Raw genomic sequence first — 10,256 nt, forward strand, 5'->3', positions numbered from 1 at the left:
TCGCCGTGGGTTTGGTTGAGGGGGTGTTGACAACGTCAGCTGCCGGTTGCAAAATAAGAGGAGATTATAAAATCTACACGCAGCTCATCTGTAAGAAGAGTTGCTTTTGAATGTGCCGTCCATTCGTGCAATCTGCTCTAATTAGCATTGTTTTCACATTGCTAAACGTGATATCCATCCTTGCCTGGGAGGCAATAGAATGGAATCCCCACGAAATGCACCCCCCAAAAAAGAATAAATAAATGTGTCAACAACAATCCGTGTACAAGTCAAATCATAACTGTATTTGGACTTGAGGCTGAACATTCAGTGTGTTCTCGCGACCAACTCTGACACATTCACACACTCTCACTCACAGAGAAAAATCCCAGTACTATCACATCATTAAGTGCAGCATGTCTTTTAATGTCTCTCTCAAGTTTTTGTTGACACTTTGCAGTCTTTCCAAAGGCTTCGAGATCTGGCTTGCGGGAGGAGGGAGGGCTTTGAGGATATGATGAAGGCAGTAGGGGAAAATGGGTTTGGGCTGGGAAGGGGCGGCTTTCATCGGCTTTGCTCCGCTACACTGTTTTTCAGTCAGCATACTCAGCACCAGATGTGCGTCGGCTCCAGAGTGGCTGCCATGTACAGTAAATCGCCATCGGAGGGCTCATCAAGCTGTGGGGTAGGAGCGCTGCGGTGTCGTCAGCCTCAGCCACTAGAATCTAAACGGAAATTTGTACTGCAGAGATCCCATGAGGCCCCTGGGGGAAGGGGTGGGTTCAGGGGAGGATACTTGAGGGAGTGAGACTGATGAGCAATGAGGCGTCCAAGGCTGTTAAGACGCACAAAAAAGTCTAAAAGCGAGGAACACCAAAGACCTCTGCCAAGGTTTGGCTTATTTAACAACAGTGGGGCTCAGGGCGTGATTGCAGTACAGTTTGTGTGTTTCCCGTACTTGCAAATGCTAGCCTAACCTGTCTTTCCTTTATGGTGGATTCGGTGAGTAGTATAATAGGAGTGTGGCATTGTTGATTTCAGGTCAGTGATAATTCCATCCAGCCAGCCATCCATATTCAAATCCGCTTATCCTCATGATGGTTGGGGGCGTGCTGCAGCCTATCCAAACTGTCTTTGGGCAGTAGGCTGGGGACACCCTGAACTAGTTACCAGCCAATTCCATTGAACCCCTCCCCCCCCAACCCCCGACTAATCATCGCACATCATACCATGCTCTGGTCATGGAGAATGACCAGATAAGATAATGCGGAACTGTAGCATTATGATTGTAGGACATGGACAATAATTTGATCCTCACTGCATTGGCGAGGGGTGGAGGGGGGTTAAATTTAAGTGCAGAAAAAAAGTGTTCTTTTATCCATTCACAAGCAGGCTACTTACTGGTTGAGATACGAGTCCAAAATGGGCTCGATTGTTTCCAATTTTGTTCAACATAAAAGCACAGAGTGCCATTTTTGTGTTTTAACACGTGAATGCTAGCAAACCACTTCCTTGTTCACAGTGGAAGAATTACAACGACAGGACCAGTTTTGATTCCATTGTGACTCAAATGATAAAGTGAGGGAGGAAAAAAAAATCGGAGAAAAGGGAGGCACGATGTGTTTGTGGTTTATCAGACCATTTCCTTCCCTTTATAGCAGCTTACAGAATTGGAGCATACCAATTTTTATTTGGGGGCACAGAGAACTGGTCCACCGTGACTCAGACAGCAAAAACAAAAGATAAGAGGATCATGAATGTCTTTTGGTTGTTACTTCAACAAAAAAGCTACCTCAGAACAGCCAGATGGGATTTGCATTTTGTAGACGGGGGCGCAGTCCAACCGTGACTCAAACAGCAACATACAACAATCTTTCTCGACTGCATTGATAAACAAAGCTAAAAAAAATGCAGTGTGAGATGCTTATTTGTATGTTGGCTTGTAACCTGGCTACTTCCTGGTTAAGATAAGAGCAATATCCAGATGGGACTCTAATATTTGCACGGTGAAGCAGGGGGCAGTCCTACAATGACTCAAACGGCAAAAATAAAAATATACTTTTCTACTAAATTGTTTAAAATAAAAAAAATAGTGCAGAAGTACGTCAATTTGTATGTTAGCTTGCTAGTGACCTGGCTACTTCCTAGTTAAGACGTCAACAATATCCAGAGGGGACTCTAATATTTGCATTGTCAAGAAGGGGGCAGTCCTACAATGACTCAAACAGCAAAAATAAAAATATACTTTTCTACTAAATTGTTTAAAATAAAAAAAAATAGTGCAGAAGTACGTCAATTTGTATGTTAGCTTGCTAGTGACCTGGCTACTTCCTAGTTAAGACGTCAACAATATCCAGAGGGGACTCTAATATTTGCATTGTCAAGCAGGGGGCAGTCCTACAATGACTCAAACAGCAAAAATAAAAATACATTTTTCTACTAAATTCTTAAAAAAGAAAATAAATGGTGCACGAGAGTACATCAGTTTGTATGTTAGCTTGCCAGTGACCTGGCTGTTTCCTGGTTAAAACGTTAGCAATAGCCAGATGGGACTGTACTGTTTGTATTCTGGGATTTGAGGTAGTAGTCATTATTCCACTTTCTACAGCACCTTTCCTCATTGGGGTCATGAGTGACCCAGAGCCTATACTAGCTGACTAGGCTGGTGGAGTAGACTTTTCTCCAGCCAATCAAAAGTCATATCAACAAACACATTTACAATTTTGGACAATTCATGTCTTCGATGAACCCAACGTGCATGTTTATTGGACGGATGTGTGGGGAAGCTACAGTGCCCGGCGAAACTCATGAAAACTCCACACAGGAAGGTCAGAGTCAAGAGTCCAGGCCTGACCCTCAGAACGGTGGGGCAGACGGGCCACCGCTAAATCCATAATACAGCTGAGAATGATTCAGTGGTGTTTCAAAAAGTAGAAAATACAATTCTCAATCTGGATCCGCAAAGAAACTGCCCAACAAATGGCAAACAATACCGCTCAGGTTACAAGGAATGAATCTTGCAGAAAAGTGATACGACAGGCGCAGCTCTCCGGCGTGCCGTAAACGGAATCACCCACTTCAAACGTGCATAAATGAGGCAGTTGTTGAACCAACACAGCAGACTTTACGACACCGTGGTGGACAACGTGAACATAACGCAACACTGCCTTATTAGTAATAATATACCCGTAATGTAAATACAAGTGGTGTGAGTCATCGTGAAGATGGAGGACGCAGACTCTGGAGTGTCATCAGGTCAGACAGTGACCCCCCCCCCGTCCCCCCACCACATTCCATCCCTTTATGTTTTCCCAGGCTTCAAGCTCGGGGATGCTGCAGGCTGGGGGCTGTGACTGCTGCATTGGAGAGCTGATGATGACTTGCAGAGCAAAGCCCTCATGTGCACGCTCATGTTTTATCACTGTCCTTCGAAGCGTTTCCTCCCATTAGATATTCAAGGTCACTCGTGTTTCTGTGACACTGGAGAGTTGCGAGCTTGAGAAAGCTTGGAATAACATGGAATAACTGACTAGTGGAGAGGGTGAGACTGTATTTACATCGGAGGTGCTCAATAGGTGTATCGCAGTACACACAAACCTATTACTACAGTGTGTGTGTATATACATATATACAGTATATATTGCGATTTATTAATTCCAGCACCCACAAAGCAGATTGAAATATTTTATTGTAACATGTTTTTAAATACAAAAAATAGCCTGATGAATAAGATAATGTACTGTATTGGAATATAAGGTAATAACAGAGTTTTCCTTTAATTCAACGGACACTGTGTTGCGCCTTTTTGTTTGAGCACCTTGGCTGCCATGGGGCAGTGTAATAGGTACATACTTATTAGGGCTGGGGCAATAATCAAAATTGTGATTTCAAGTTTAGCTTTATCATAAGAACACGATAATTGAAGAAAAAATGCGTACACCCTGAAAATCCCCGCTTTGTTGCTTGTTGTACGCATGTGAAGTACAGTATGTCCATTTGCCTTTCCTGAGCATGCTTTAATCCGTTTAATGACACCCAGCACGGGGGACATCGGCAGCTTATTGGTCATCCTCAATAGAAAACCCTGTTGACCAGCTAGCAAAAATTAGCATGAGACATGACATGAGGGATTTACCATCAAATAAACATTTTTAGGGGGTCCCAATCCATTCAAATATGTTAATTAGATCATATTCATTTTTAATTGCTTGAGTACATTTTTACAGTCATGTGTTGCTGTTTATTATTTCATCTCTTATTTAGTTGTTTACATTCATTCATTCATTCATTCATTTTCCGTACCGCTTGATCCATACGAGGGTCGCGGGGGGTGCTGGAGCCTATCCCAGCTGTCTCCGGGCAGTAGACGGGGGACACCCTGAATTGGTTGCCAGCCAATCACAGGGCACACAGAGACGAACAACCATCCGCGCTCACACTCACACCTAGGGACAATTTAGAGAGTTCAATCAGCCTGCCACGCATGATTTTGGAATGTGGGAGGAAACCGGAGCACCCGGAGAAAACCCACGCAGGCCCGGGGAGAACATGCAAACCCCACACAGGGAGGCCGGAGCTGGAATCGAACCCGGTACCTCTGCACTGTGAAGCCGACGTGCTAACCACTGCATACCGGGCCACCCTAGTTGTTTACATTGTTGATTTAAAAAAACATTTATGTACATTAATATGTATTTATTCAAACCAAGTGGATGCATAATTAAATTTTTTGTATGTTATTTGTTTTGACCTATTCACATTTGATTTATTACTTAATCTTAAATGCATGCATTTAGTTAATTATATTTGAACACTTTTTTCTTTCTTAATTTGTGTCAATTGTGATTGCAATATGATGCGACTTTTATGTTGTGATGCCAGCATGAAAACAAGAAAGAGATGTATGTTACCTCAACCTTCCAATACTGGAAGCTTTGCTGAACATGGCAGCATAGCGCTCTGACGCTGAGCCAAAATCACTGCTGGATGTAGCCTCTGGGCAAGCTTCTTGTCGCTTTGATTGACAGCTCACAGGAATAGATGTGCTGAATCAACAATTGCTGGGCAGCGCAAGCAGAGAGAGAGAGAGAGAAAGAGAGAGAGAGAGAGAAAAGCTACCATGGAATGACCAGAACATTAAAATGTGTTAACATCTGGTTTCGTTTATTTTCTATACCATTTTTGCCTTCAATGAAAAAGCTAAGTCATTTATTTTCAGGTCATATGACTCAGCCGGAGTCGCTTTTAATGGCTGGGATTTTGAAGTGATAGAAGCATTATGAGGGAGGAAGTTACTGCAAGGCTTTTTACTTCAGCACATCCACTTGGGTAACATCCAAACAAAGGGTGCTCGAAAAGGGTCTGGATCTGTTCTGGTAGTTAAATGCCATTCAGTCTTTGTGACAATGTAACACCCCCCCCCCCCCCCCCAATTGTTTACTGTAGTAATATGGACTAAATCGTTCCGCTTTGTGGAATGTTTGTGTGTTTTTTTTCAACTACATAAAAGCAACTTTGCCCTGGTCATGTCACACAAATGTAAAAATGACAAATCACACTACAACAGAACCATTATAAACCAATGCAAAATAAAACAACTCAGCCTTTGATGACAGATTGGAGAGAGAGGCTTGTCAGTGTCGTGCTTTTGATCAATTTTAAATGGCATGCAAGTGTAAAAAATAAATAAATAAATAAAGTTCACCGAACCACATACTGAAATGTAAAAACAGAAAAAATGTCAATCTGTTCAGTCATGCAGAGCGAAGATTACTGCACGAACATGTGTTGTTGGCCAATGGTGAGTCAAGCTTTCGATTTTCACTTGTGAAGGGAGCACTTCATAAACCGTACTGTGTGTATATGGCATCACAAAAAGCGAATACTCCCAAAACAAATTGCGTTGACAACTTCTCTTAACAATCAAAGTGCCGCTTATCAAAAATTAACCTGTGCGTCCAACCAAAGTCATTGCAGCTCTGCTTACCTTCTGGCTATGACATGACAGTTGGGAATGTGGATTTTTCTGCATCAGTTTTTCAGACAATATTGTCGGGGTAACACATGGTAGTGGCGCTGGATTTGATCCTAGCTTCCAAATGAAAGGTGCAGAAACGTGGTGTGGGGGTTGCTATTATGTTAATTTGATGTTAATTACAATTAAATGTTATTAGATGAAAAATCTACGATAAAAATACTTGGTTGTGGCCAGTCACTCCAGAGACCCCACCTACTTATATACAAGCCAATGAAAAGCCCATTTTCCAAATGATGTGCCCTTTCAAGAGAGAAAATAATAACTTGGTGAACACACTGTTGTTGTCCTCCTCTGCTTCATCGTGACCTTTACCTCCTGCAAAGACAGAAGCAGTGCATGACCCCCAGTTTCCTTTGGGATCCCCGCATTCAACCCCCGGGCCGCCCCAGCCTCACCCAGTAACGAGGCAAGGCGTCAGAGGCCTGATTATTTGCACTGACCCGGGTCTGGCGGTCCGGGCACAGTTGAACTGGGTCCCATTGACTCGGCCTGAGGCAGAGGGAGGGGGGCCGGCGGTGACGGGGGGGGTTGGTGCAGCCCCCGGCTCCAGTCAGTCGGCCCTCCTCGGCAGGTTGATGAATGTCCAGGACTTCATGATCTTTGCCACCCAAGCCAGTTGAGTCGGGCTACAATGACTTACAGTCTCCACGTTACCGCCGCCAGAGGCCCCTCCACCTCCTGCCAGCCCCCTCAACCCCAACCCTTCCACCTCCAGCCAGGCAGCAAACTCTGCGGTACTCCAAAACTCAAGCTGGCTGGCTTCCTTCGCTGACTCCCCAAACACAGGAGGTCTATCCTCCGTCGGCCTGATTGAACTTGTTCTACCCGGCGACACGCACTCGAAGCCCCGACCGCAGGCTGGCACACATCCACGCCGCATTTCTGACATACGTGACATCTGACTGTTGATTATGTAAGCAAAACAAACACCACATCACATATTTTGTCTTCCTGAAAGTGGTGACGACTGCCACCAGCCCACACAAATAATACATGGGAATACTTGGTGTGCCTTGGCTCGCAAGTGCAAAGCAGGTGAAAATGTCCTCTTGCCGTTCCAAAAAATGAAGGCGTGCCAACAAAACAGCACACATGAAAATTCAATTTATAAGTAAAACGAGCTGAATTTTTTTTTCCTCATCATTTTCACTATTCAAATCAATAGACTTTCATCTAATGAGTTTCCAATTATTTCAGTCAGGTGCCAAAACGGGTTGCCATAACACTCAAATAATGACAATTTTAACTGAATAGTTTTCCACAAATATTGGTAGAACATCCATCCCTGAATAGCTTTTAGTGTAACATCACATTTATGAATCACATTATCTTTTACAACTCAGCAGATAACCGCAGAAAAGGCTGTTGTTTACGGCCTTATTATTATTATCATCGTGTACTGCCTAGACGGGCTGCCATATGAAACCATTTTGACAAACTAAAAGACCGGAATAGGAAGGTGAGGTGAAGTGTATTTATATTTCGAAAATATTCACCCGAAAAAAACATAAAAGAAAATAGAAAATAAACCATTCTTCAGAAATAATATAAAAATCTCCTTTACAACAGCTGTAAACATTGCAATCGCATGCATACACAACACGGGCTGGAATGCAACAAAAATATTAGGCAATTGTTGTATTGATTATTATAAATACTGCAACACATTCATAATGTAAAGCTACAACACAGACCAAAGGATGGCGACGAAAACTGTACTTGAATAGATGAAGCCTCACTTGTGATGCTAATTAAGACGAGTGCAATAGCAAAACAATGGTTGGATGATACTACATTTTTTTAATCAGGGATGCAAGTAAACGTTTACAGATTTGAATTATTATGATTTTTTTTTGTGCTGTGTTGTGATCTGTGCTGATTGAAAATCTGTCCTCATTTTTTTTTCTCTAGCACAACAGGTGTTTGTACCAAGGCTTTAATGCATTCACTCACCATTTGTTTGTTCATGCGAGGAGGTCAGGAATCAGGTTATGGATGATGGATAGGTTGATGAGTTGAGATTAGTGATACGATATTGAGCTTTCAAGCTTGAAATAAGGCACGAGGCAAGCTTGGTGATTGTCTCATTGTCGACACGTCAACATGACTGAAGACGCCATCTTGTTTTTAACCCTCGACCCCAGGTTCAATAATCCCATTGGGTGAAGTGTCATTATTACTTTTGCAAATGGCAAATAAAAAAAATAAATACAATTTGGACCAACATGTTTGTCAGCGCATCATATTAGCAATGTACTAACAATGAAGAGGCAGATTTGAGTGCGATGAAACAAATGCGGATGGCATTTCATGCTGCTGAGCAGTTGTTGCTTAGGCACGTCGATTCAATTTAAGGGCTGTTTCAAAATATCGATTAGCGACCTCATGAAAAAGGAAACTCAATGTTTCCTACTGGAAAATGGAGTTAGCCTAAAATTGCTGATACTGTAATTGGATGAATTTGTTAAGGAACATAGGAACATGGTCAACACTGACAAGACAAAAAAAATGGAAATGACAAGAAACACATTCCATTTTAATGAAGATTAAAGTAGGCTAACCATAGAAGAAGTTGTGTTTTTTATTTTTCAATAATCCATATGCACACCCTACTTGGCTTTCACCCACTTTTCGTTCCACTCGGGTTGGACATGATGCACTGTGTCCGACAGGCCTAGGAAAGATAAAGTCCTAATCATATGTACTGTCGTCTTTTTTTATTTTTTCATTTCTTACAAAGATCATAAAAATACAAAAATAATTTTTATGACATCAAGAAAATGTCGTACACAATGTGTTACAAAAAGTGTTCTTTTCCAAAAATTGAAAATTCACAATTTGACATACTAAGTGCCGAGAATTTTTTTTTTAAATATCAGAAAAAATGTATGTATGTATGCATCATGTGTATAAACGTAACCATGCAAGAAGTCAGATTTTTTCCAACATTTTTAGTAGCACATTATGAGAATTCAGTCTGATTTCTTTTTTTTTTTTAAGGAACAAATGCATTTTCAGGGGATCAACACACACCAGAGCTCACGACATCCATCCTCTGTTTACAAAATCAATACAGTGATCCTTCGCTATTTCGCGGATTTTCGTTTATCGCGGGTGGTTTTGGTCCCCATTAACCGTGATAAGCGAGGGATTACTGTACTTCTTTTGGACCTAACTTTTGACTTTTGTTTGTCTTGAGAGTGATACTCCTTTGTAGTGCCTCGATGACGTCGGATGACAGCTGATGAGGATCTTTCGCGTTGAAGTGATAAAGCTGACAGAGTGAGTGTCAAAAGAGGTCTTTGACCGTCCTTTGAAAGGCAACAGTGTCCGCGCACGCCTCATCCGTTTGTTCGCTTTAAAGCACATCTGACTTCCGCTAAAGCCCCCCTGCCAGTGCAAGAGACATTCCTGACAAACGGGGTGAGCCGGGGGCTTTGAATGGCGGCCTTGTTGAGGGTCAGCCTCGTCGGCAGTGCAGGGTTATTCGGGGGCTGCCCCGCTGAGCCGGTCCGTGACCCGGCCTCGGAGCGGCGTTCCCAGGTGACAAATAAAAAACATGGCGATGTTGGGGGGTATGGTTACCTCGGGCTCCACAATGCTAATACCACACAATGTCTTCAATTGTAGCTCCTCTGCTAGCTATTCACAGGATGGCTGCTAATTGGGGAAAAAACAATAGGCTCCTTGAGTATTTTTATCTGCGGTTGGCGCCACACACTCATCGGGCGCCATCGCCGCTTCACGCCACATTTTAAAGCGTCATAATTCATACTAAAGCGCACTTCAGTAATGGCGAGTGGCGCTTGGAGATATGGAAATTCCAGACGGTCGCCGTTCTTATCTGAGATGACTGAGGCCAGATATTAAGTCAAAAAGAGTTTGTTAAAGGCAAAGGTGCCTCATAAATGCCTGGCCTAATAAAGGACAAGTTAGGAAAATTTGCTCCCTCCTGCCCAAAGACGGCTGGGATGGGCAAAGACGGCTGGGAAGGATAAAGCGGTTCGTATAATGGGTGGACGGATTTCAAGATATCGCGGCACAACAAGCATCAAGTTTCTCCTTATTTCGACTTTAAATTCTTTATGATTGACAAACTACTTTGTATTTAGGGATAAAGTTGATTGAAAGATCCCAACATTTTTATGCCAAGAGAACTTTACATAGCTTTAACTTTTTTGCAAAACGAAAACGTGACATTGTGGAGTTTTGCTTCTATCTGCTGTGGGGTAATTAACAA

At 42.6% G+C, this 10,256-nt stretch overlaps 1 long non-coding RNA gene across 1 annotated transcript; it reads right to left on the minus strand.

Moving 5' to 3' along the window:
- Window positions 1–267: 267 nt before the first annotated feature.
- On the minus strand, window positions 268–8,135 carry LOC127616811 (uncharacterized). The gene is made up of 4 exons (XR_007967198.1): window positions 7,970–8,135; window positions 6,280–6,331; window positions 4,890–5,039; window positions 268–814 (listed from the first exon to the last, which is right to left on the minus strand). It is a non-coding gene; the product is annotated as an uncharacterized LOC127616811 (long non-coding RNA).
- Between the last annotated feature and the right edge of the window lie 2,121 nt (window positions 8,136–10,256).

The sequence above is a fragment of the Hippocampus zosterae genome, chromosome 15 (genome assembly GCF_025434085.1).
Source record: "Hippocampus zosterae strain Florida chromosome 15, ASM2543408v3, whole genome shotgun sequence".
Classification (NCBI taxonomy): domain Eukaryota; kingdom Metazoa; phylum Chordata; class Actinopteri; order Syngnathiformes; family Syngnathidae; genus Hippocampus; species Hippocampus zosterae.